General features: G+C 44.3%; 1 pseudogene; it reads left to right on the top strand.

Annotated features, from left to right (window-relative positions):
* The first annotated feature begins 5,233 nt into the window (after nt 1–5,233).
* Nucleotides 5,234–7,150, top strand: part of LOC104991041 — a 13,073-nt pseudogene continuing 11,156 nt past the window's right edge.

Below are 7,150 nucleotides of genomic sequence, written 5' to 3'. Positions count from 1 at the left end.
GGGGGGAGGGGGAGGGGGTAGGAAGGAGAGGGTGGGGTGAATGGAGAGGTTAGTATGGAAACATATACACTACCACATGTAAAGTAGACAGCCAGTGGGGATTTGCTGTATGACTCAGGGGACTCAAACTGGGCTCTGTGACAACCTACAGGGGTGGGATGGGGTGGGAGGTGGGAGGTAGGAGGGAAGCTCAAGAGGGAGGGGACATATATAGACCTATGGCCGATGCATGTTGATATAGGACAGAAACCAACACAATATTGTAATTGTCCTTCAATTAAAAAAAAATAAGGGAAAAAAGCATTTTCTAAGGATTGCCTAAGGGTTACTGACTCTAGGGATGTAACCTCATTTGAATTACTATTTATCATTAGTCAGGGCCCAGATTTTGTAAACATTGATGTTAACTATAGAAAATTGATAAGCTACAAAGGATTTCCAGACATTCAGAAAAAAAAAAAAAAAACAGCCCTACAGGCTATGGTTTGACTGTCCTGTGGGACATGAAGTGGTTTTGTATCTAATTTAGCCATCTTATTGCAGCTTTCTTTCTTTCGATAACTATATATACCCTGTGCCTTCCTTTGAACCAGCTTTGCCATTCTGCTGGGTTCAATTCTTCCCCCATTGCCCTCTTTCATGAGTTCAACAAATCTTTGACATATGTCCATTACATGTTTGTATGAAAGCTCTGTGTTATAGATTTTTGTTATAAGTTTTGTGTACATTGACTCAACCTTTGGAGCATATTAGAATGATCTGTGGGGGCAATTAAAACTTTTAGATACCCAGGCTGCACCTCTGTATTCCGATTCAGAAAGTCTTGGGTGAGGTACTCATGTCTATCTATTCTTTTGACACTGTAAGGGACTTCTAATTAATATTCAGAGTTGAGGACCTCTCTGCCAAAGGGTGTTGACCAGATGGTCAACACCGAAATCAGATTGATTATATTCTGTGCAGCCAAAGATGGAGAACCTCTATACAGTCAGCAAAAACAAGACTGGGAGCAGACTGTGGCTCAGATCATGAACTCCTTATTGCCAAATTCAGACTTAAATTGAAGAAACTAGGGAAAACCACTAGACCATTCAGGTATGCTGCTGCTGCTGCTAAGTCACTTCAGTCGTGTCCAACTCTGTGCGACCCCATAGACGGCAGCCCACCGGGCTTCCCCGTCCCCAGGATTCTCCAGGCAAGAACACTGGAGTGGGTTGCCATTTCCTTCTCCAATGCATGAAAGTGAAAAGTGAAAGTGAAGTTGCTCAGTCGTGTCCGACTCTAGCGACCCCATGGACTACAGCCTACCAGGCTCCTCCGTCCATAGGATTTTCTAGGCAAAAGTACTGGAGTGGGGTGCCATTGCCTTCTCCCATTCAGGTATGACCTAAATCAAATCCCTTATGACTATACAGTGGAAGTAAGAAATAGATTTAAGGGACTAGATCTGATAGTGTGCCTGATGAACTATGGATGGAGGTTCATGACATTGTGCAGGAGACAGGGAGCAAGACCATCCACAAGAAAAATAAATGCAAAAAAGCAAAATGGCTGTCTGAGGAGGCCTCAGCTATTTAACAAATAGCTATGAAAAGAAGAGAAGCGAAAAGCAAAGGAGAAAAGGAAAGATATACTCATTTGAATGCAGGGTTCCAAAGAATAGCAAGGAGAGATAAGAAAGCCTTCCTCAGCGATCAATGCAAAGAAATAGAGGAAAACAACAGAATGGGAAAGACTAGAGATCTCGTCAAGAAAATTAGAGATACCAAGGGAACATTTCATGCAAAGATGGGCTCAATAAAGGACAGAAATGGTATGGACCTAACAGAAGCAGAAGATATTAAGAAGAGGTGGCAAGAATACACAGAAGAACTGTACAAAAAAGATCTTCACAACCCAGATAATCATGAAGGTGTGATCACTCACACTCACCTAGAGCCGGACATCCTGGAATGTGAAGTCAGGTGGGCCTTAGGAAGCATCACTACAAACAAAGCTACTGCAGGTGATGGAATTCCAGTTGAGCTATTTCAAATCCTGAAAGATGATGCTGTGAAAGTGCTGCACTCAATACACCAGCAAATTTGGAAAACTCAGCAGTGGCCACAGGACTGGAAAAGGTCAGTTTTCATTCCAATCCCAAAGAAAGGCAATGCCAAAGAATGCTCAAACTACTGCACAATTGCACTCATCTCACACACTAGTAAAGTAATGCTCAAAATTCTCCAAGCCAGGCTTCAGCAATATGTGAACTGTGAACTTCCAGAAGTTCAAGCTGGTTTTAGAAAAGGCAGAGGAACCAGAGATCAAATTGCCAACATCTGCTGGATCATCAAAAAAGCAAGAAAGTTCCAGAAACACATCTATTTCTGTTTTATTGACTATGCCAAAATCTTTGACTATGTGGATCACAATAAACTGTGGAAAATTCTGAAAGAGATGGGAATACCAGACCACCTGATCTGCCTCTTGAGAAACTTATATGCAGGTCAGGAAGCAACAGAACTGGACATGGAACAACAAACTGGTTCCAAATAGGAAAAGGAGTAAGTCAAGGCTGTATATTGTCACCCTGCTTACTTAACTTATATGCAGAGTACATCATGAGAAACGCTGGGCTGGAGGAAGCACAAGCTGGAATCAAGACTGCTGGGAGAAATATCAATAACCTCAGATATGCAGATGACACCACCCTTATGGCAGAAAGTGAAGAAGAACTAGAGCCTCTTGATGAAAATGAAAGAGGAGAGTGAAAAAGTCGGCTTAAAGCTCAACATTCAGAAAACTAAGATCATAGCATCTGGTCTCATCTCTTCATGACAAATAGATGGGGAAACAGTGGAAACAGTGGCTGACTTTATTTTTCTGGGCTCCAAAATCACTGTGGATGGGATTGCAGCCATGAAATTTAAAGACGCTTCCTCCTTGGAAGGAAAGTTATGACCAACCTAGACAGTATATTAAAAAGCAGAGACATTACTTTGCCAACAAAGGTCCATCTAGTCAAGGCTATGGTTTTTCCAGTGGTCATGTATGGATGGAGAGTTGTACTGTGAAGAAAGCTGAGCATCGAAGAATTGATGCTTTTGAACTGTGGTGTTGGAGAAGACTCTTGAGAGTCCCTTGGACAGCAAGGAGATCCAACCAGTCCATCTTAAAGGAGACCAATCCCGGGTGTTCATTGGAGGGACTGATGTTGAAGCTTATACTCCAATACTTTGGCCATCTGATGTGGAGAGCTGACTCATTTGAAAAGACCCTGATGCTGGGAAAGATTGAGAGGAGGAGAAGGGGACGACAGAGGATGAGATGGCTGGATGACATCACCGACTCGATGGATGTGAGTTTGAGTGAACTCCGGGAGTTGGCGATGGACAGGGAGGCCTGGCGTGCTGCAGTTCGTGGTGTCGCAAAGAGTCGGATGTGACTGAGCGACTGAACTGAACTGAACTACCAAAGGGAGACAGGCTTTAAATTAAAGCACTTAACCACAAGCCTGGCACATAGTAAGTGCTTATTAAAGTTAGCTATTATTTCTGGTAGCCTTAACAATCGACATTGAGAGTGAAGGTTTGCCATAGGGCCACCATCGGTGTTCCTGAAGTCATACTACCTCCGACCTCTTAGATTATGATGTGCAGCCAGGTTTATCACTGTGTTTTTGTTTCTTATTGCAGCTGTAACGAATTATCACAAACTTAGTGGTTTAAAACAGCACAGATGTATTCTCTTACAGTTCTGAAGTTAAGACGTCTAGAATGAGCCTTGTTCAGTTGCTAAGTCTTGAGTCCAAGTGTTTGCGACCCCATGGACTGCAGCATATCAGGCTTACTTGTCCTTCACTGTCTCCCAGAGTTTGTTCAAACTCATGTCCATAGAGTAGGAGATGCCATCTCATCCTCTGTCACCCCCTTCTCCTCCTGCCCTTAATCCTTCCCAGCATCAGGGTCTTTTCCAGTGAGTCAGCTTTTTGCATCTGGTCAAAGTATTGGAGCTTCAGCATCAGACCTTCCAATGAATATTCAGGATTGGTTTCCTTTAGGATTAACTGGTTTGATCTCCTTGCAGTCCAAGGGACTCTCAAGAGTTTTTTGCAGCACCACAATTCAAAACCATCAATTCTTTGGCAGTCAGCCTTCCTTATGGTCCAACTCTCACATCCGTACACGACTACTGGAAAATCTAAAGCTTGGACTATACGGATCTTTGTCGGCAAAGTGATGTCTTTGCTTTTAAACACATTGTCTAGGTTTGTCATAGCTTTCCTTCCAAGAAGCAAGCATCTTTTAATTCCATGGCTAAAATCACCAGGGCCATTTCTTCCTGCAGACCAGGGGAGAATACATTCCTTGTCTCTTCCCATTCCGGTGGCTTCCAGCACTACTTTGCTCAAGGCCTCATCCCTCCCATCTCTGCTTCCACGTTTATATGACCTTTTCCTTTTACCTACTCATTCTGATCTCCTGCCTCTTCCTCCTATAGGATTACATCAGGCCCATCTGAATAAACTGGATAATTTTCCCATCTTAAAATCCTTAATGTAATCACATCTTCCAATTCCTTTTGCCATAAAAGGTAACATTCACAGGTTCCAGGGATTAGGATATGGATATCTGCGGGGAACGTCATTCAATCTACTGTAGTTCCCAACCCCCTGAGCCCCTGGGACCCAAGGAATCACCACTTGCTGAGCACCAGCTGCTGTTTCCCCCAACCACCACAACCCCTATAACCATAGGGGACTGAGTCTGTTCTGTGTTGGGGGTCAGAGAAAGCAAGTGGAAGCTGTGCAAACCTCCCAAACTAGGATTTTTATACTGAAAACTGTAATATATTTGGGACTCAGGAAGTCAGGAGGGAGAAGTTAAGGCAGCTCTGATGCTCAAGTAGCCTGTGGGTTGTCCACAAAGCAAGTGTGACATCTCCCTGCCACACAGCCAGGTCAGGGCCACCTCTCTTCAGTACTGGACGCTCTGCTGCCTGGACTGCAGCTGCGTTTACTGTGTATTAAGCTGTTAAAACCTATCTACTGTTTTTTTTTAAATTATCTCTATAGATAATAATAGACACAAGTTGAGATTGTTGCTGTTATGTGTCCATTAAACAATTATAATCTAAGAGCTCCACAAAAGTCCATTAGAGAAAAGGTAGAGGAGGTTCATTTCCTTCCCTCTAGCTGGACATGGCCTAGGTTTGCAAGGGTAGGCAGGGACACTCTGCACCATGAAAAGGCATGCCCTTCACGGTCCTGTGCCAGGGTGAATGGCTTGGCAAGCAGAAGACGCTGGATGTCTGGTGAGACTCCCTTGAAGAGTCAACAACATGTAGATTCGGACATAGCAGCCCTGCTCACCCAGCTGTATCCATCTCCCCCTACGCCCACCATATGTGAATTTATTTCACAGAAGCTCAGTCTTTACAAACTCTCAAAGCTTTCCCCCACATCCTCTCACTCAGTCCTCACAACAACCCTGAGACATTGCCCATGTTGGTACTACCGTCCCATCCTAGAGATGAGGAAACTGAAGCTAAAAGACACGAATGACTTGCCAATGTCAGTGGATGAGTACGTGCTGCGGCTGGATGTAGAAGCGCCACCTGTGTGACATCACTCAGTGTAAGGGAGCCCTGGGGCAGGGAACGGGGCATGCATTTCAGCAGGCAAGGTTTCCATCTTGTCACCTGCTACCAGAGGCCCAGCCTTTAGGAGGTTCCTTTTTAGGAAGCTACCCACATTCTCCACCCCTCCCTGCCCTCCTCAGCATTCTCACTTTTTCCACTTCTGATGGATCACACCTCTAAGACACTCAGCAAACACTCCCTGCTGCCCCCAACCATCATTACATCAGTTTCCACACTACAGGCCTCAGGGCAGATAAATCACAATTACTTACTCAAAGGAGTAAGGGAATTAACATGCTCTGAATGGATTTTGCCTTTAGTTGAAGAAGCCAGTACATTTGCTGTGGGTCTAACTAAAGAGCCTCTTGATGAGGGTAAAAGGAGTGAAAAAGCAGACTTAAAACTCAACATTTAAAAAACTAAGATCGAGATATAAAAAAATAAAATAAAATAAATAAGTAACTAAGATCATGGCATCTGGTCTCATCATTGCAAATAGATGGGAAGAAAGTGGAAACACTGGCAAATTTTATTTTATTGGGCTCCAAAATGACTGTGGGTGGCGACTGCAGGCACAAAATTAAAAGACATTTGCTGCTTGGAAGAAAAACGATGACAAACCTAGACAGTGTATTAAAGAGCAGAGACATCACTTGGCCAAAAAATGTCTATATAATCAAAGCTATGTTTTTCCCAGCTATGTTTTTCCTGCATATGTTTTTTTACATGCAGATGTGAGAGTTGGACCATAAAGAAGGCTGAGCACTGAAGAATTGATGGTTTCAACTGTGGCGCTGGAGAAGATTCCTGAAAGTCCCCTGGACTTCAAGGAGATCAAAGCAGTCAATCCTAAAGGAAATCAACCCTGAATATTCACTGGAAGGACTGATGCTGAAACTGAAGCTCCAATACTTTGGCCACCTGATGCAAAGAGATGACTCATTGGAAGAGACCCTGATGCTGGGAAAGATTGAGAGCAGGAGGAGAAGAGGGTGACAGAAAACAGAGGATGAGATGGTTGGACGCCACCACCGACATAAGTTTGGACATGAGTTTTCGCAAACTCCAGGAGATAGTGAAGGACAGGTAAGCCTGGCGTGCTGCAGCCCATGGGGTCACAAAGAGTCGGACACAACTGAGTGGCTGAACAATGAACAACAACTAGACTGAGGCCTGTCCCATCAGGGCAGCAGCTGGCTGGCCTTTCACGGGGCATCAGGGCCAAAAGCAGATGAAGCTCAACTGCACTGACAGGAGGAATAGGCAGCCAGGTTGGAGGACTTGGAAAACAACTTGGTCCTTTGTTTCAGCATAACTGGAAACTTCTCAAACTGGGAGGCCTGGGTGCCCCCGCTTTGCTGAGCAATGCTGGTTTAATGATGCTTTCTCTACCTGCACTTCATGAAGGCAGAGATTAGAGAGGCATCCCACCCACCCTTTGCTTAAAAACCTTTTGCCCTCAGGTTGGCAGTAGATCCTACCTGGAGACTTGTAGTAAGAACAGACCAAGGAATCCTGTCCAGGGGTC

This window comes from Bison bison, unplaced genomic scaffold (assembly GCF_000754665.1).
Source record: "Bison bison bison isolate TAMUID 2011002044 unplaced genomic scaffold, Bison_UMD1.0 scf7180017864181, whole genome shotgun sequence".
Classification (NCBI taxonomy): Eukaryota; Metazoa; Chordata; class Mammalia; order Artiodactyla; family Bovidae; genus Bison; species Bison bison.
Note: the sequence above shows the minus strand (reverse complement) of the source record. Positions and strands in the feature narration are given on the sequence as shown.